Consider the following 20506-nt stretch of genomic DNA (forward strand, 5'->3'; position numbering starts at 1 on the left):
TCAGCTCAGTGCTTAGTGACCACCTAGAGGGGTGGGGTGGGGTGGGGAGAGGGAGATGCAAGAGGGAGGAGATATGGGGATATATAAATAAATAAATATTTAAAAAGAATAAAATACCTAGGAATAAATTGAACCAAGGAGGTAAAAGATCTCTACTCTGAAAACTACAAGACATTGATGAAAGAAATCAAAGGTGACTCAAATAAATGGAAAGGTATCCCATGTTCATGGATGGGAAGGGTTAATATAGTTAAAGTGTCCATATTACCCAAATCCAAATGCAATCCCTATCAAGATTCCAATGGCATTTTTTTAAAGCGGAAAACACAATCCTAAAATTTATATGGAACCACAAAACCCTGAATAGCCAAAGCAATCCTGAGAAAGAAGAATAAAGCTGGAGGCATCATGCTTCCTCATTTCAAGCTATATTATAAAGCTGTAGTAATTAAAACAGTATGGTACTGGCATAAAAACAGACACATAGGCCAATGGAACAGAATCAAGAGCCCAGAAATAAACCCATGCATATATGTTCAACTTGGACAAAGGAGCCAAGAATACTCTTTGGAGAAAGACAGTCTCTTCAATAATTGGTGCTGAGAAAACTGGATATTCATGTGTAAAAGAATGAAACTAGACCCCTGTCTTACACCACTCAAGAAAAGCTAACTCAAAATGGATCAAAGACTTAAGTATAATACCATAACACTCCAAGAAAAAAAAACAGGGAAGGGCTTCCCTGGTGGCGCAGTGGTTGAGAGTCCGCCTGCTGACGCAGGGGACGCGGGTTTGTGCCCCGGTCCGGGAAGATCCCACATGCCGCGGAGCGGCTGGGCCCATGAGCCATGGCTGCTGAGCCTGCGCGTCCGGAGCCTGTGCTCTGCAACGGGAGAGGCCACAACAGTGAGAGGCCTGTGTACCGCAAAAAAAAACCCAAAAAAACATATGATTCAACGATCCCACTTCTGGGCATATATCCAGAGGAAATGAATACAGGATATCAAGGAGATATATGAACTCCCATGTTTATTGCAGCATTATTCACAATAGCCAAGGTAAGGAAACAACCTAAGATCCATCGATAGATGAACGGATTAAGAAGATGTGGTACATATATACAACGGAATACTGTTCAGCCATGAGAAAGAAAGAAATCTTGCTATTAGTGACAATATGAATTTGCCTTGAGGACATTATGCTAACTGAAATAAGTCAGAGAAAGATAAACACTGTATGATATCACTAGCATGCAGAGTCTAAAAAAGTCTAACTTGTAAAAACAGAGCATAGAATGATGGCTACCAGAGGCTGGGGGTGGGGGGGATTGGGAAACAGTAGAGATGTTGTTTAGATGTACAAACTTGCAACTAGTAGATAAATAAATCCTGGAGATCTAATGTGCAATATAGTGATTAAACATAAAGATATTGTATTGTAGATAAACTTGATAAGAGACTAGATCTTAAGTATACCCACCACAAAAAAATTGATAATTATGTGACATGATAAAGGTATTAGCTAATGTTACACTTATTACCATTGTATCAAGTCAACATGTTGTATACCTGAAATTTACATAATCTCAATTATATCTCAATTAAAACAGTAAAAATTAAAAGCTTCTGTACAGCAAAGGAAACCATTAATAAAATGAAAAGGCAACCCACAGAATGGGAGAACATATTCGTAAATCATGTATCTGTTAAGAGATTAATATGCAAAATACATAAGGAACTCATACAACTGAATAACCAAAAAAATCTGATTTTAAAAATGGGCAGAGGAACTGAATAGATATCTTCCAAAGATATACAAAAGGCCATCAGGTACATGAAAAGTTGCTCAACATCATTAATCAGCAGGAAAATGAAAATCGAAACTACAATGAGATACCACCTCATACATGTTAGAATAGCTATTCTAAAAATACAAGTGCTAGCAAATGCTGGCGAGGATGTATGCAAAAAGGAACCCATGTTCACGGATCAGTGGAATTAATATTGTTTAAATAGCCATACTACCCAAAGCCATCTACAGATCCAACACAATCCCCATCAAAATAACAAAGGCATTCTTCACAGACATAGAAGAAACCATCCTAAATTTTGTGTGGAACAACAAAAGACCTTGAAGAGCCAAAGCAATGCTGAGAAAAAAGAACAAAACCAGATGTATCACACTCTCTGATTTCAAACTACATTGCACAGCCATAGTAATAAAACAGTATAATATACACTGGCACAAAAATTGACACATAGACCCATGGAAAAGAATAGAGAGCTCAGAATTCAATCCTGGCATATATGGTCAACTAATATTCAACAAGGGAGCCAAGAATACCCTATGGGGGAAAGGATAGTCTCTTCAGCAAATGGTGCTAGAAAAACTGTAGAAATACATGCAGAACAATGAAATTGAACCCCTATCTCACCTCAGTCACAAAAATTAACTCAAAATGGATCAAAGATTTAAACATAAGACTAGATACCATAAAACTCCTGAAGAAAACATAGGGAAGAAGCTCATCGATGTTGGTCTTGACAAGGATTTTTTGAACATAACACCAAAAGCACAAACATCAAAAGCAAAAATTAACACATGGGACCACACCAAACACAAATCTTCTGCATAGCCAAGACACTACTAACAAAATGAAAAGGCAGCCTTCAGAATGGAAGAAAATTTTTGCAAGTCATATATTGGGTAAGGGTTAATATCCAAAATATATAAAGAACTAACACAACAACAAAAAGCTTTTATTTTAAAATGGGCAGAAGAACTAAATAGTCATTTCTCCAAAGAGGCTGTCAAAATGGCCAACAGGGGTATGAGAAGGTGCTCAACATCACTAATCATCAAAAAATGCAATTCAAAACAACTATAAGAGGGACTTCCCTAGCAGTGCAGTGGTTAAGACCCTGCACTTCCAATGCAGGAGGTGTGGGTTCGATCCCTGGTGGGGGAACTAAGATCCCACGTGCTGCACGGTGTAGCCAAAAAAAAAAGGATCATTTAACATAACAACTCACCTCACACCTTTTAGAATGGCTATCATGAAGAAGACAAGTGACCACAGGTGCTGAAGAGGATGTGGTGAAAAGGAAACTCTTATACACTGTTGATGGGAATGTAAATTGGTCCAACCACTGTGGAAAACAATATGGAAGTTCCTCAAAAAATTAAAAATAGACCTACCACACAATCCAGCAATTCCAATACTCCTGGGAATATACCCAAAGGAAATGAAAATCCAAAGATGTGATATATACACAATGTAGTATTATTTAGCCATGAGAAAGGAGGATATCCGGCTTTCTTGTGACAACATGGATGGACCTTAAGCACATTTTGCTAAGTGAGATAAGCCAGACAGACAAGTAGATGTTACATAATATCACTTATATGTGGAATGCAAAAAAAGAAAAAAAGTAAACCAGTGGTTAACAGGGGATGGGGGGATACAGGGATAAGATTTAGGATGTTTAAGAGCACAACCTTGTAACGAGTACTAACATAGCCACAGAGATTTAATGTAAAGTTTATTAAACATAGACAGTAATATTGTACTATAAGTATGTACTGTGAAATGGGTGGAAGGAACCAAAAGGTATAAACTTCCAGTTGTAAGATAGATACAATCTGGGGATGTAATGTACAGCATGGTGACAAATATACAATATACTACAGTCAAATCTACGATACTATATTGTATATTTGAAAGTTGCAAGGAGATAGGATTTAAAAGTTCTGTCAAAAGGGAAAAAATGGTAACTGTGAGGTGATAGATATTAACATATAGTGGTAATTATTTCAAAATATATATCAAACTATGTTGCATAGCTAAAACTAAAATGTTACATGTCAGTTACATCTCAATAAAAAATTAAAATTTTTAAATGTATATTATTTCCTTTCTTCTGCTTGCTTTGGGTTTAATGTGCTCTTCTTTTGGCTTCTTAAGATAGAAACTAAGGTCACTGATCCGAAATCTTTTCTAATACAGACTTTTAGTGCTGTAAATTTTTTTCTAGATATTGTTTTAGTAGCATCTCATAAATTTTGATATGGGGTGATTTCTTTTTAATTCAGTTTGAAATATTTCCTGTTCCCTTTTGATTTCTTCTCTGATCCATAGGCTACTTTTAAATGTATTATTTAGTTTGCAAATATTTGGGGACTTTAAGAATTTTCCTGTTGTTGAGTTCTAATTTAATTCCATTGTGATCAGAGAATATACTTTGTATGACATAACTCTTTCAAATTTATTGGGACTTATTTCATGGCACAGAATATGGTTCATCTTGGTAGATGTTCCTTGAACACTTGAGAAGAATGTTTATTCTGCTGTTACTGGGTAGAATGTTCTATAAATGTCAATTAGGTCTGGTTGTTTGATAGTATTGTTCAGGTCTTCTATATTCTTCTTGATTTCCTGTCTATTCTATGAATTATTAAAAACATACCATAGGAATTTATGAGAAGACAGAGTGTATAAGTGATGGGCCCTTCATCGCTCCCTCAGGCCACCATGTCAGAACACCCACCAGAAGAGACCCTTGACTGCCCTCCCCTGTCAATTCTATACAATAGATTGTATCCCCCATTGCAAACACCTAGCTAACAGACATAACCATTTATCATCTCATTTTCTCTTCATCCTGCCCTTTAAGTTTGACAGTCAGTTCTGCGTACCTGCAGTTCTGATTACACACCTGGGCTACATCACTTTTAGCTATGCTTTCACCTGGTCCTGCAGGCTGGAATGAAAATAAAGAGGAACTCCCAATTGCTTGACTCCAATTAGAAGGTTTCTACTGTAACTGTGAATTCTTTCCAGTTAACTCAGCAAGTGTTGGTTAAGCAAGTGTATATACTGTGTGCAATACCCGGTTCTGAGCTTAGGTTTTAATCTTGGACCAATAAACGGGGATTGACTACATATTCAGTGAGGGTCTGATTGCAGGGGAGGTGAAGGAGGAAAGAAATAGTGTTGATAGCAAGAGGAGCCCAACTTCCACAAAAGGGAAACCCACATTCCCTCAAGAAGAACATAGCAGCTGGGGAACATTGCCCCTCCGCATTTTGGATCAAGGCAGTGCCTTGGCAGGTGGGACTTCTAAGTCTTCCCCACAGAATAATCTTAGAGACCCCCTCTTTGCTTTCAACACAGGCAACTGAATAAAATTCTGCCCATTTCTGATAATAATTGCCTCCAGATTATTCAACAGAATTGATACACAAAGAACAATTACTACTAAGTTGCCTTCTTAGCAGTAGTCCCATGCTTTGGAGGTGGGACAGTTGGTTGAGAAGCAGCCATGTGCCATTCAATGACAAGTTTATATGGCATTAGTCTCTGAAGTTCAATTAGAAAAACTGAACAGAGTCTAGAATGAGCACAGGCTGCATACAAGAAACAGCTCGATACTTTGTTTACAGGTCAGAACATTAAGTATTTAGTTGTCCCAGAGCCAGCACAGAATAATTACACTCAACATCTTTCCACTTTCCCTTCTTCTTTTCCTCATGGTCTTGGGGAGCAGGGGAGTCCTTAGCATGTTAAGGGGAATGGGGATCCCTCTGCAGTCATATAAATTCTTTCATTTGATGGGAAAAAATCAGAGAAGCAGGCCACGATGCGTCCAGAATGTCCTGCGTGGAGCCCAGTGAAGAGGGGAGAGCCAGCCCTGCTTTGTGTGCTCATCTGAAGACAAGATAACCTTTCGCCCCCAAAACTGTTTAGTGGGAACACACCAGCTGATGCCCCCCTTTACTGCTTACGTAGCTGTTTCCAAACGGCCAGTAGTATAAGAAGGCTTGTTATGAGTCAATTCTAACTTCCTCTCTATCTGTAAAATATTTTATGAGAAGAAAAGTATTCCCCCAGACTTCAAACAAGAAAAAAAACTGCAAATATCTATCTCCCCAAGAATTGCTTATGTAATACTGCATTTTCTGGTCCAGAGAGAGATACTTAACTGGATTTTGACAAACCAGCTTCTAGTTTGTTTCCTTCCTATTAGCAGAATAATGTAGAAGACCTTTGAACACCAGTTTCTATATCAGATTTATAAGCAGCAAGGATATCTATAAAATGTTGATTTTAAAATTGGCATGGCCTCTGTTTTACGGAAAAAATATATTTGGGGAGTCAGGAAGTTTAGAAGATGGAGAAAGTTTACTGACAGTAACTTAACAAGTACTACATTACTTAACAAAAATCTTGGCAATTATCCATCCATCCATTGATACTATTGATTTTGCTCTATTATGGAAATGGGCTGAAAAACATGATAATCAGCATTGTAATATTGTTGGGATAAAGAAAGGGAGCGGTCCTAGAAATAGGCCCTACTTGTTTACCTTAAAGTATTTCTTCTGATACAAAAGAAACTTAACAGTGGTTACCTCTGGGAAACAGCACTAGGAATTTAGGAAAATGTAGATTAGGAGGGAAATTTTTACTTTTCATTTTATAAACTTCTGAACTGCTTAAATTAATGTTGCCCATGAATTACTTTACTTGTAAAAATACAAATGAGGTAGAGCTGTAAGTTTTGAAATGGTAAAGATCTGTAAATTAAGTGAAGTCAGTACATCATATTCATTTAAAAATAGTTATATTAATGTGTATATACATGTAAGTTTACATATATATTTACAATATCTAAATGTACCAAAAATATCTATAAAAAACACCATAACTTGGTAGTACTTACCTCTGGGGATGAGAGTAAGATGAGGAGTAAGGTATTAGTCTACATTCCTCATTATTTGGCTTTTCACAAATGCATTTCCTAATGTTTATCTTCTTATTTACTTTTTTTATTATTATTTTTTTTTTTGGCTGCGTTGGGTCTTCATTGCTGCGCGCAGGCTTTCTCTATTTGTGGTGAGCAGGGGCTACTCTTCGTTGCGGTGCACGGGTTTCTCACTGCGGTGGCTTCTCTTGTTGCAGAGCACGGGTTTTAGGCACGTGGGCTTCAGTAGTTGTGGCTCGTGGGCTCTCGAATGCAGGCTCAGTAGTTGTGGCGCACGGGCTTAGTTGCTCTGCGGCATGCGGGATCTTCCCGGACCAGGGCTTGAACCCGTGTCCCCTGCATCAGCAGGTGGATTCTTAACCACTGCACCACCAGGGAAGTCCCCATAATGTTTAAATTAATAAGATGAGGACAGTTTTTATAAAATCTTTTTTCCCCTCCTTGGAAGATCTTCTCCTTCTCCTAGTAACAGCACCCTGCTGGACCTGCACCTATTCCATTTCGTCTGTTTCTGGTGGGTTTCCAACCACAGGCTCCACCCACCTGAGTTAAAGTCAGGGGTGAGCACATGACCCAAGATAGGCCAACCAGCTCATCTCGCTCAGGAATTTGAATCTTGAGCAGAAACACATGGGGACTGGAGGTACTTGTAGATGAGTCATCCAAAGACAGCGTCTTAAAAGGCTACCCATGTGTATCTGAGGCTGTGAATCAACAAGTTTCCTGGGCTCCTGTCCTCCTTACTTCTGGTTTATCAATTCTTCATTTCTGTGTCCTTTCAGTAAATTCCTTAAAAAAAAAAGAAACAAAGCAAATGGAGAGAGAGTAACAAATTTATTGAAAATAATAAATTCAGGATTTATTATTTAACCACTGAGTCCATGGTTCCTATAAGACATTCAGGTGGAAATGTCTAATAGACGGTTGGAAATAGGGGCTTGGAACTCAGCAGAGAATAAGAATTCTTGGCAGAGATTTAAGAGGTATGAGTGTGCAAGCCAAAGTAAGTGATTCAAGAGAGACAAGACAGCAGAGTCAAGGATGGGATTGTGGGAAATACCTCCACCTGAGGAGGGGGGAAGGAATATCAGAACTGCCATTTGCCCACCATGGTTAATACCACCATAATACCATGGTATCTGGGGAGGCCCGCCATACTCAGTCCTGAGACCTTGAAGATGATTTTTTGTGCATACCTACCCACTGGGCATTGTCACATGGTTGCAATGTGACTGCACCTGCATGACATATAGTCATTATCATATAACATATAGACAGTATACCCAGGTGACTGAATAAGAAATTGTACCCAGGACAAGATGTTAAATCAGATAGTGTGGACCATGAAAAGAGGCTTTGCACCCATTTAAGGTAAAACAACATATGAGTTTCTCAGGGACCTCTTCTGCCATCACCATAAAAACCCACATTTCATGACAGAGTTGGGGCCCTCAAGAGAAATAGAACAGGAGAGCATCTAATGTTTTCCTTTGGAGGTCCCATCCAGGGCACCTGACACCTGGTGATCTAGCACCCCTGCCAATGAACGCTAGAAAAGGCCCAGGTGGAGCAGATCACCCATAACAGCCTCCTGCCGAAACATGCCCTTAGAAATGAGAGGTCACAAACGAATGGTCGTCAAGCCCAGTAGTTCTGAACCTTAACTGCACTTTGGAATCACCTGGGACACTTTGAAAAATACTGATGACTCATCCTGCCTCCCAAGATTCTGACTTAATTGGCTGGGGGTGTGATTTGGTATCAGCACTTTTAAAAGCTCCCCAGGTGACCCTAACCTGCAGCCAAGGTTTAGAACCCCGAATGAGCCCGTAAATGTTTTGTTTGACTTGCATTATACTGACCTATACAGTATTTTTTAATTATTTTTCAAAAATTAAAAATTAGTCAATTTTCATAGAAAACAAACTTATGATTACCAAAGGGGAAAGAGTGGGGGGATAAATTAGGAGTATGGGATTAACAGATACACACTAGTATACATAAACAACAAGGATTTACTGTATAACACAGGGAACTATATTCAATATCTTATAATAACCTATAATGGAAAATAATCTGAAAAATATATATATATATAATTGAATCACTTTGCTGTACACCTGAAACTAACACAATATTCTAAGTCAACTATACTCCAATTAAAAAAAGGAAAGGACTTCCCTGGTGGCACAGTGGTTAAGAATCCGCCTGCCAATGCAGGGGACATGGGTTCGAGCCCTGGTCCAGGAAGATCCCACATGCCGTGGAACAGCTAAGCCTGTGCACTACCACAATGAGAAGCCCGCCCGTAGCAACGAAGACCCAGTGCAGACAAAAGTAAATAAATAAAATGAATAAATTTTAAAAAAAGGAAAAACAGTTAATTTTATATACCCAAATCACCCAAGATGGTGGTCTTCTGTTGGAATATCTGTACACAGTAGGCCTGCATTCCCAAGGGATGCTATTCAGCCGTCCTGAGTTGCAGCCACACCTTATATACACATTTTGTCTGCGTTCCACAATCCTCCCCAGCCCACCGCACTATCACCACAGCACAGAGCCCATGACAGTTGCTGCTTATCATCCTGCTTGTGCTGTGGGTTTTTCACATCAGTGTTGAGAAAAGTGAAATCGTGCTTATGCCTGTGTCTCCAGCAGCACAGGAAATAGAAAGGCACTCCAAGATGGCCGTGTGTTCCATAGGGCCTGCTGCTCATTTCCAGTAACTGCCCGGCCCCTACGGCATTTGGGTGTGTGCCCTACATTGAAATCTCTGTTTTCCCAGCAGGAGAACCAACATGCCTCATAGCCTATGGAGCAAAAACCTGAGAAGTGAGAGATCCCACCTCTCATTATCTTAATAATTAGATACCTCTCTAATACAAAAGGAAGTTACATAAAAACAGTAAGAAAGGAGGAGCACGCAATGGCACCAGAGAGCAAGTTCCAGAATTAAGGAAATGCAGGAAGTTTATATCCTTTATAGGGGACACAGGGGGCTGGAGCCGAACCTGACCTGTGAGGGGAGAATGGGGAGCTGCTATTTAACAGGTATAAGTGTCCCCTACGCAAGATAAGTTCTAGAGACCTGCTGTGCCTATAGTTAACAATACTGTATCGTGAGACTTCCCTGGCGGTCCAGTGGTTAAGACTCTGCGCTCCCAATGCAGGGGCGTGGGAGCGATCCCTGGTCGGGGAACTAAGATCCCGCATGCCACACAGCACGGCCAAAAATAAAAAATATATATATAAAAATATATATATACTGTATCGTGCACTTAAACTTTGTCAAGAGGGTGGATCTCCTGTTAAATGTTCTTACAAGGTTTCAGGAACTATGAACCTGGAGTGGGACAGACCTTCATCCTCGTGAATACTGGAGCCAGCCTTTGACAATCCAGAGGTGAAATAGAGGGACGACTGTGGCCCGGGGGCCAGAGGGCTCAATCAATGTCAATATTTAGGAATGATTTGGAGGACAAGAGATAAAACAAGGAAGGGAAAAGGGCGTTCGTGTTACATCACAAGCCTGGCCTGAAAAGAGCAAAGTAGAGGTGCAAGATCATGAGACCTTAAGGACCCAGGTGTGAGTCCCAGCTCAGACACTTCCCAGCTGAAGGATTTGGGCCTATGAATTAGCCTCTGAGCCTTGGTCTGTAATGGAGACAATAATGGTACACTCAGTATGGCTGTTAGGAGAATTAGGTGAGATAGTAGACATAAACTACTTAGCACAGGGCCTAGTGATGGTAGCCATGCAGAAAGTACATTCAGTCTACGTTCTCAACTCTAGAGCACTGAGGAAAAGGCTTCCTCTGAGCTCTGGTCCAGGGTCTCACGTGAAGTTGTAGTCTGTTGGCAAACCCCTTTCCTCACTGGCTTTTGACTGGGTAACTCAGCTCCTGGCCATGTAGGCCTCTTCGTATGCTGCCTGACTGTCCACCAGTTTCCCCTAGAGTGAGTGATCAGAAAGTGAGTCCAAGAAGTATGGCCACCAGTTTCCCCTAGAGTGAGTGATCAGAAAGTGAGTCCAAGAAGCAAGTCACAGTCTTCTAAGACCTAATCTCAGGCATGACGTTCCATCACTTCTGCCACATCCTATCGCTCACACAGACTAACCCTGGTACAATGCGGTACAATGTGGAAGGAACCACACAAGAGTGTGAATACCGGGGGGATCCTTGGAGGGCCATCTGGGTCTGGCCACTACACTTCCTCTCCATCTTCCTTGCTTTATTTTTCTCCATACCACCTATCACCAACTGACACATTATTTAACTTATTTGGTTTATCGTCAGTTTCTCCACAATAGAATACAAGACGGAAGAGATTTTTGCCTGTTTTGCTCACCGTTGTATCATCAGCCCCTAAAACAGTGCCGGCACACAGTGGGGCTTCATTAAACATTTGTTAAATGGTGAATAGTGGGCCACCCAGCTGCACCATTTCTACAAGCAATGAGCCTGAGTTCCCACCCAGGACATCACTGCTCATAGGTCCTACCCCCACTTCTTAAAAAAATTCTAGTACGTGATTCTCACAATTTTATTCGTGAGGCAATTGAAATCCAGGGAGATTAAGGGTCTTCTTGCCCAGGGTCAGCAAATGGTGCTGTGGATCTAGGACCCGTTGCCTTGCCCTTGACCTGAGCACTCCCCGTCTCCCAGGGCCTACCTACAGCCCGGTGCAGCATATGACCTTACTGACAAGTCATGATTCACACAGGTTGGTTCACTAATATGATAATTCAGAGTGCTTCCTATAATTAATAGCTTGTGTATATTAGTTCGTATGGCTTCCACTCAGGTAGCGAGGTACTGTGGGAATGAGAAGCGGAGCTAAAGAGCTTGGAGAGAAGGCGCTCACCAAGTGCTCTGACTCAGTTCTCCTTTTCCCTGGAGGTAGTGTCATTTCACTCCAGAGAGAGCCTTAAGCCCAGGCTGCACCCGTCGGTGTTCTATACTTGGGGAATGGGGAGCAGTTGTCCCCACAGATGGGAGAGGGTTCTATCACCTCAGGATGAACCAGTTCTGAACCACTACCCCATGCAAAAAAAAAAAAAAAAATTACCACACATTTAGCAGCTTAAAAAAATAGAAAAGAAAAAGAAGACAGAAACCATAACATAACCCCTTCCCCAGTCCCAGGGCCCCATGCGCGCGGGCCCCTTTGCTGGACGATGGAGTCCCGGGGTGTCCCACGGAGGGAGCTGGGCTAGTCTGAGAGTGGCTTCCTAGGTAATCCCTTGTCTCCTCCTTCAGGGAGGGGGCCTGGGACCACAAAAGCCCCTTTCCCCTCAAATCCTACCAAAGTATTAAAATATGTTAACAATACACACGTATGGTGGGGAGGGATAAATTGGAAGATTGGGATTGACATATACACACTACTATATATAAAATAGATAACTAATAAGGACCTACTCTATAAGTACAGGGAACTCTTTTCAATACTCTGTAATGGTCTAAATGGGAAAAGAATCTAAAAAAGAGTGGATATATGTATAACTGATTCACTTTGCTGTACACCTGAAACTAACACAACATTGTAAATCAACTACACTCCAATAAAAATTAAAAAACAACCACACACACACATAAATTCAATTCAGTTGATCAACAAGCTCACCTCCGAAAACCAGAAGTGCAAGGATAGCAACAAAGATGCCAGTTACACTTCCATATGGAATTCCTGCCCCCTACTGTGGTACCCTGATTGCCTAAGCCAGAGGAGAGAGGAACAGGCAGGGCCAGAGTCCTCGCAGAAAGCAATGGAGGGGTTGACAACAGCATCAGGTTAGGGGGAGGAGAGAGGGCAACACCACGATGGCCAAGGGCAAAGAAGGGTGGGTACCCAGCCACTCCCCGTTCCTCACCTAAGTCTCGTCACGACGACCCCACTCCTCTGCCCCACCTGCAGCAGTGAGGAGAGGTGCCCAGATCAGCTGCCGGGCCCTGGCTTCTCAGTGATCCATACAGGCCTGCCATCTCCTGAAGTGGGGACTGGATGTCTGCGCTCCACCAGCCAAAGTGGTCCCAGGGGAGCTCTCAGCCCTCTGGGGCCACAGGTGTGTGGACGTGGCCAATCATGGGCCTAGCGCATGACAAGGGTTAGATGATGTCTTTGTTTTGCACATACAGTTTCACTTAATCACACAAAACTCTGAGGTAAAGGTGTGTTGCTTGGTTTTACAGCTAAAGAAACAGAAACTCAGGTTAAGAAAACAGACCAAAGTCATACCAATAGGGAGGGGCAGAAATATGAATACTGTTAATGACAGTTATCTAAAACTTGGAAGTCAGGCAAAAAGATGGCTTTGGGCCTTTGATTCAAAGTTATACTAACTAGGACAGTGGTTCTCAACTAGGGACAGTTTTGCCCACCTACCACCAAGGAACATTTGGCAAGAAGCATTTTGTCTAGAAGCATTTTGATTGTCACAAGTGGACGGGGGAGCAGATCCTACTACCGTCTACCGGGTAGAGGTCAGGGATGCTGCTAAACATCTCATGAGGCACAGGACGGCCCACACAACATAGAATCGGCCAGTCCAAAATGGCAATAGTTCCACTGATGACAAACTCTGCTCTAGGACAATGTGACAAAGTCTGACTTGTTACTTGGTATTTATTAGGTCTCAAGAACGTCAACTTGTAGAAGACTGATAAGATGCAAACGGTTCTTGGGACTTCCCTGGTGGTCCAGTGGCTAAGACTCTGTGCTCCCAATGCAGGGGGCCTGGGTTCGATGCCTGGTCAGGGAACTAGATCCCACATGCCGCAACTAAGAGTTCGCATGCCACAAGTAAAAAAAAAAAAAAAAGATCCCGGATGCCACAACAAAGGTCCTGCATGCTGCCACTAAACTAAGACCTGGCACAGCCAAATAAATAAACATTAAAAAAAAAAAAAATGATGCAAACGATTCTTGTCTAGGAAGGTACCCGGAAGGTTCTAGTTTTACAGACCTGAAGGACACTCACCTGTCGTGGCTCTAACTTAGCAATCTCACTCCAGCACTCTCATTATCACTGTCCATATAGCTCAGTCTCTTCCATCCTCTTTTTTTTTTTTTTTTTTTTTTTGCGGTACGCAGGCCTCTCGCCGCTGCGGCCCCTCCCGTCGCGGAGCACAGGCTCAGCGGCCACGGCTCACGGGCCCAGCCTCTCCGCGGGATATGGGATCCTCCCAGACCGGGGAACGGACCCGCGTCCCCTGCATCGGCAGGCGGACCCCCAACCACTGTGCCACCAGGGAAGCCCTCTTCCATCCTCTTTGAAACCACCTTTGCCTTCCTGCTGGTTCTCTCTTGTACTTCTTTAGGGCTGCCATAACAGAATACCACAGACTGGGTGGCTTGAATGACAGAAATTTATTTTCTCACAGTTCTGGAGCCTAGAAGTCCAAGATCAAGGTGCCAAAGGGGTGGCTTCCTCGGAGGCCCCCCTCCCTGGCTGGTAGACGGCTGCCCTCTTGCTGCCTCACATGGTCTTTTCTCTGTTCCTGTGCAACGCAGGTGTTCCTTCCTCTTCTTATAAAGACAACAGTTATATTGGATTAGGGCCCCACCTTTGTGACCCCATGTAACCTTAATTATCTCTTTAAAAGTTCTATCTCCAAATATAGTCACATTCTAAAGGACTGGAGGTTAGGATTTCATCCTATGAATTTGGGGGGAATGCAATTTAGTCCATAACACCTCTCCACTTAATCTTTGACACATGCTCAGTACATATTTGTATGAGAATTATGTTTTTAACTTTTTAAAAAATTATTCTTTGCAAATATATCTAAGTCCACAGAGTCTACATGTTTCTGCTATACCAGTTTGAGGGCTATTGTTACATTAACAAAAATTCAACAAGAGGACTCTCCCAAAGTGATATTTCAGATACATCGTATGCTTCTCTCTTCCTGTCCTCTCAACAAGACTCCATTAAGAGGTTTTTGTACAGTGAGAGTCCTCTGCCTGAAGCTTTCCTAATCTGTCAGATCAAGGATCAAACACTATGACACATGTCCCCAAGGGATCCTGCAGGGACTCTCAGCAAATAAATCCAAACCTCCTTTTCTCTGTCCACTGAAAGTTTCCATATTTAGCATATTATTTAAATAATTCACATGTTTCTGTTTATTGTCGAAAACATTTTAGAGTTATTGATCGATTAATTTGTTGAATCGCTTATGAACTCAATCTACAGTAAATTCAAGGTCATGTATCAAATTGCATTCCAGAGCTGGGATTCAGATTCTGGCCCCATAATCAGTCTCCTGGGACTTACGGCTAGTTCTCATTCCTCCTTATAGAAAAATTTGCCCCTGGCAAATGTCAGAAAAGAACATCCTTGGTAATTTCTCTTATCAATCGATCCAAGCAAACACAATGGGCTTGCTTCTCCCCAGAGCTGAAGTCACCTCCTGGCAGGAAGTTAAGTGTTAGGCTCTGAGTCAGGGCACTAAGCTGAAGCTGAAAGCCAAGCAAGAATGAGTGAGATTTGGAGACGAAAGTTTTTACCACCTGTGGTGGACTGGGAGAGCACGCATTTTGGGCACCCTGGAAAGCTTTCCCATCCGCCTTCATCTGGCAATATGCCCACACCCCCTGGCATGACCAATCACATCACCCCATCCCCTTAGCAACAGCGATTGCTCCAAGGGGTAGTAGGTACATGACCCCAGCAGAACCAATCAGAGCCCTTCCCTGGGACTGATAGAGGCACACCTTGGGATATTACAGGTTCAGTTCCAGACCACCTCAATAAAGTGAATATCCTAATAAAGAGAGTCACACAAATTTTTTGGTTTCCCAGTGCATATAAAAGTTGTGTTTGCACTATACTATAGTCTATTAAGTGTGTAATTGCATTACATGTTAAAAAAAAAGCAATGTACATACCTTAATTAAAAGTACTTTATTGCTAAAAAATGCTATCATCTGAGCCCTCATCGAGTTGTAATCTTCTTGTGGTAGTAACGCAAAAGATCGCTGATCACAGTCAACATAACAAATACAATAATAATAATAAAAGTTTGAAATATTTCAAGAATTACCAAAATGTGACACAGGGACACGAAGTGAGCAAATGCTGTTGGGAAAATGGCTCTGGGAAAGTTGCTCGACACACAGGGCTGCCACAAACCTTCTCTTTGTAAAAAATGCAATATTTGTGAAGTATTGTACAATAAAGCGAAGTGCAATAAAATGAGGTCTGCCTGTATATGGAAACTAGTGAAACTATTGTTGTCTAAGATTGTAGGGTCAGAGCACTGAGTCAGAAATCCAGAAGCCTGGGTTCTAGTCCCATTCCAATCATGGGCACATCACTTAAGTTCTCTGGGCCTCCATTTCTTCAGCTGAAAATTAGAGGCAAGTCGGAGAGGACCATATTAGCACCTACCACACACACACCTATGAACACAACACTTTCCTTTGGCCCAAGAAGAGTGCATTTCAGTAAGAAATCTGGTTTTCTTTTCCAGTAAGAAGGATACAGAAAGGTTTGCTGTGGGAAATCAGAAGAAATGTTATCCCAAGGCAGGTGGGGCCGCTTGGCTGTTTTCACCACCTGGGCTGCTCTCTTCCCCGCAACCCATCTCAAGACCCTCTGGGCAGAAGGCTTTGCTGGCAGTCAGCCGACTCCTCGAATTCTGACGTGCTCTCAGATCATCAGACATTGCGCCGTATCAAGCAAACTCACTTTCAAACACACACAGTCGGAGGAGACCTGCCAACTCGTCAGACAAGGCCAGTCCTCAACCCCTCCTCCAATCAAAACTCAGTCAGATGATTCCAATTCCTAAGTGACCCAGAATATCAGAGAAAGTATCCAGGCCATCAGACATCTTGGAATGTAAGTTCCATGAGAGCAAGAATTTTTGTTTATTTTGTTTACCACCGTATCTCCAGCACTAGAACAGTGTGTAGGCACTCAATAAATACCTGACTGAATAAATTCTGACAGCCCAAGAGGTTCTGTGATTAGCTCAGGTTTGCCCAAGCAGGGTCAGAGTTGAGCCTAGAATTCAGGGACAGAGAAATAAAAGAGAATAACAACTGTCAAGGTCTAACTATATGCAGATAATCATTTTTTTTAATGTATTCCTTATTTAATTTTTTTTTTTTTTTTTTGCAGTACTCGGGCCTCTCACTGTTGTGGCCTCTCCCGTTGCGGAGCACAGGCTCCGGACGCGCAGGCTCAGCGGCCATGGCTCACGGGCCCAGCCGCTGTGCGGCACGTGGGATCTCCCCGGACCGGGGCACGAACCCGTGTCCCCTGCATCGGCAGGCGGACTCTCAACCACTGCGCCACCAGGGAAGCCCCTTATTTCATTTAAATTCTTACTACACTATGTGGTGGATACCACTATCATCCTCGTTCTACAGATGACGCTTAGGCAGCAGGTCACACAGCAGCACTGCTCATCCATTCCCTCACTTGGCAAATAGTTACTGAGCACCTGCTGTTTACCTGGCACCACATCCAGCAGGAGGAGACAACAGTGAACAGGACACACGTGGAGCTGCTATTCTAGTGTGGGAGACATCCAGTGAGCAAGCAAGACACAGACAATATACTTGCCAGTTAGGATACATGCTACAAAGGAAATCAATGGAGGGAGGTGACGGAGAGAGACCGGAGTGGAGGGAAAGGTCTCCGTTAGGTACATTGTTCAGAGCGGGGCTCCTTAAGGAGGGAACATGCAACCTGAGGCCTGAAAGATGAGAAGGGTCCCCCTGGGATGAGCTGGAGAAAGAGCGTCCAGCAAGAAGAGCAAGTGCAAAGGCCTGAGGGACAGAAGGGCGTGGCGAGTGGAAGCACTAGAATGGGGAGCAGGTGGAATGGTGAGGAGGGGGTCCAGGATGAGTTCCAGGGGTAAGCAGAGGTCAGATCTCTTTCCCCAGGAAAACGTAGAGATGCTGTCCTTCTCCATACACTTTCTTAGAATGTTTCTGGAGCTTGTTCTCCATCGAAACAAGGAAGTAACCCCAGAAGAGGGAAGGCATGGAATTCAGATGGGGAGTTCCAGGATGGAATTGTGCCCTGAGCCTAAAGAATATCATTCCAGGGCTTCCCTGGTGGCGCAGTGGTTGAGAGTCCGCCTGCCAATGCAGGGGACACGGGTTCGTGCCCCAGTCTGGGAAGATCCCACATGCCACGGAGCGGCTGGGCCCGTGAGCCATGGCTGCTGAGCCTGCGCGTCCAGAGCCTATGCTCCGCAACAGGAGAGGCCACAACAGTGAGAGGCCCGCGTACCGCAAAAAAAAAAAAAGAAAAGAAAAAGAATATCATTCCAGGTTGGAGCAGGAGGGAGGAGCCTCCCAAGAGAGGAGTTTCTGCAGGACAGGACATTCCAGGGATTTCACACAATCCTGGGGAAGCTGAGGAATGTAAGAATACAGTCAAGGCAGACAACACAAGTTGGGGGAAGGCAATTAAAACTCCATGAAAAACACCTAACTGTCCATGAAAGAAAATGTATCAAATATAAATATTGGTTGTGCCATGGATAGTATTTGCATAGTAATAATTTATTTATTCAAGAAATATTGAATATTTATTGAGGACCTTCTATATGCCAGGCCTTTATCTGGCTCTAGGGACATATCAGGGAACAAAAACAGGCAAGCTTCTTCCTCTCATGTAACTTGTATTCTTGTTGGGTAGACTCATGTATTTAAAAAAGAATGAGGGACTTCCCTGGTGGCACAGTGGTTAAGAATCCCCCTGCCAATGCAGGGGACATGGGTTCGATCCCTGGTCCGGGAAGATCCCACATGCCATGCAGCAACTAAGCCCGTGCACCACAACGACTGAGGCTGTGCTCTAGAGCTCACATGCCGCAACTACTGAGCCCACACGCTGCAACTACTGAGCCCACGCCCTCTAGGGCCCGCATGCTGCAACTACTGAGCCTGCGTGCTGCAACTACTGAAGCCTGTGCGCCCAGAGCCTGTGCTCCACAGCAAGAGAAGCCACCACAATGAGAAGCCCGCACACCACAACGAAGAGTAACCCCCCCGCTCACCGCAACTAGAGAAAGCCTGTGCACAGCAACGAAGATCCAACGCAGCCAATAAATAAGTAAATAAAAAATATTTTAAAATTAAAAAGAATGAGGTTGGTTTTGCCTTGCATCCTTGTTCAACAGACCAAATACATACACCTGCTGCGTTGTGTGGAAGAAGGTTCACTACACATTTACTGTAGAAAACATATTCCAAGGGGTGATTTCTTGCTCTCTTTGAGTACTTTTTCAAATCTCCTAACTTTTTATAAAACATAGATCATTTGTGCAAAACACTAAGTCATTGTTTTGGGAAAAAAAGAATGCCTTAAGAGAGGCATTCTTACACTGCCTTCTGTGTGAAGAAACAGCTGGCTGTGGTGGGAGGTGAAAGACCAGGTATGAGGCCGTTGCAGTTATCCAAGCAAGAGAATGGTTTTAAACAGGGACCAAAAAAAAAAAAAAAAAAAAAAACTGGGCAGATTTGGTATACATTTTGGAGGTGGAACTGACAGAACTCATTGAGGGGTTGCGTGTGGGGAGTGAGGGAAAGGAAGGTGGAGGTGGGAGGGTGACAACCCAGGTTACTGCCAAGAACCATTCAGTGTCTGAAGATAATATTCATGGAGACGGTATAGACTGGAGAAATTTCAGATTCAGGGTAAGACTATTTATTTATTTATTCACTTATTTATTTTCAGGGGTAAGATTTTAAAAATCCATTCACTGGGTCTTAAAAGTTTTGAGACTCCAAGTAAAATACAAACAAACATCTCGAGGATGACATTACTCTGTAAATCTCTACTGGCCAGTATCAGTTAATTCCATACTATTCCTTGGCAGTGAGACCCAAGATAATAAAGGCATTCCTAGAGGAATAAGGGGCCAACAAAGAAGAACATCATTCACTTTTTCTTTCATTCATTCACTCACCAATAGAGTGTCTTATTTAGCTAAATAAGGAAAGTCACAATGACATCACAGCCTGTGGAAACACAGAGGAGGGTGCCTAAGACACACTTGTGAGAACAGAGAGGTTGGTTTCAGCAAAGACTGTGGAAAGGGTCACATCTGACATATAAGTTGAATCCTAGAGGAAAAGAAGGAGATAGCCACATGTTCTAGTTATCATGACTGTTGAACAAATTATCCCCAAACATACTGGCTTAAACCCATGCCCATATCTTTTATGCTCACAGATGCTGTGGGTCTGGAATTCAGACAAGGCACAATGGGGATACCTTGTTTCTGTTCCATGGTGTCTGGGGCCTCGGCTGGAAGGCTCTAAGGCTGGGGCTGGCATCATCTGAAGGCTGGTTCGCTCACTTGTCTAGTGGTTGATGCTGGCTGTTGACTGGGGGCCTCAGTTCCTCTCTATGTGGTCTCTGCTTGGGCTAGTTTGGATTTTCTCAAAATAGGATGGCTGGTCCCCTGAGCAAGAATTCCAAAACGATGGAGTTAGGAGAAACCCATATCCTTTTTATGACCTAATCTTGGAAGTCACCCAGCATCACTTCTGAGGAGTGTCAAAGACTTTGGAGTCCATGTGCGATGAAATAAATATTTGTGTGGCGCTCTTTGAGAAATCCAATCTTCCACACCAGGCAAAGAGATGGAAAACTAAGGAACAACATGAGGGATGACCCAGAAGGGAAAGAAAGCATCACTGGTTCTGGGAACTGTGAGTAGTGTGTGAAGGCAAAGATGTCTAGCTGCCTCCTAATATCCATTCAC

At 42.8% G+C, this 20506-nt stretch overlaps 1 long non-coding RNA gene across 3 annotated transcripts in view; it reads right to left on the reverse strand.

The window, feature by feature from the left end:
- The window catches only part of LOC117312633 (uncharacterized), a 127930-nt gene that overhangs the window by 43474 nt on the left and 63950 nt on the right, over window positions 1–20506 (reverse strand). For all 3 annotated transcript variants that reach the window (XR_012332538.1, XR_004527010.2, XR_012332539.1), the window contains exon 2: window positions 6723–7553. This is a non-coding gene — a long non-coding RNA (uncharacterized lncRNA). The remainder of the gene's footprint in view (window positions 1–6722; window positions 7554–20506) is intronic.

The sequence above is a fragment of the Tursiops truncatus genome, chromosome 6 (assembly GCF_011762595.2).
Source record: "Tursiops truncatus isolate mTurTru1 chromosome 6, mTurTru1.mat.Y, whole genome shotgun sequence".
Taxonomy (NCBI): Eukaryota; Metazoa; Chordata; class Mammalia; order Artiodactyla; family Delphinidae; genus Tursiops; species Tursiops truncatus.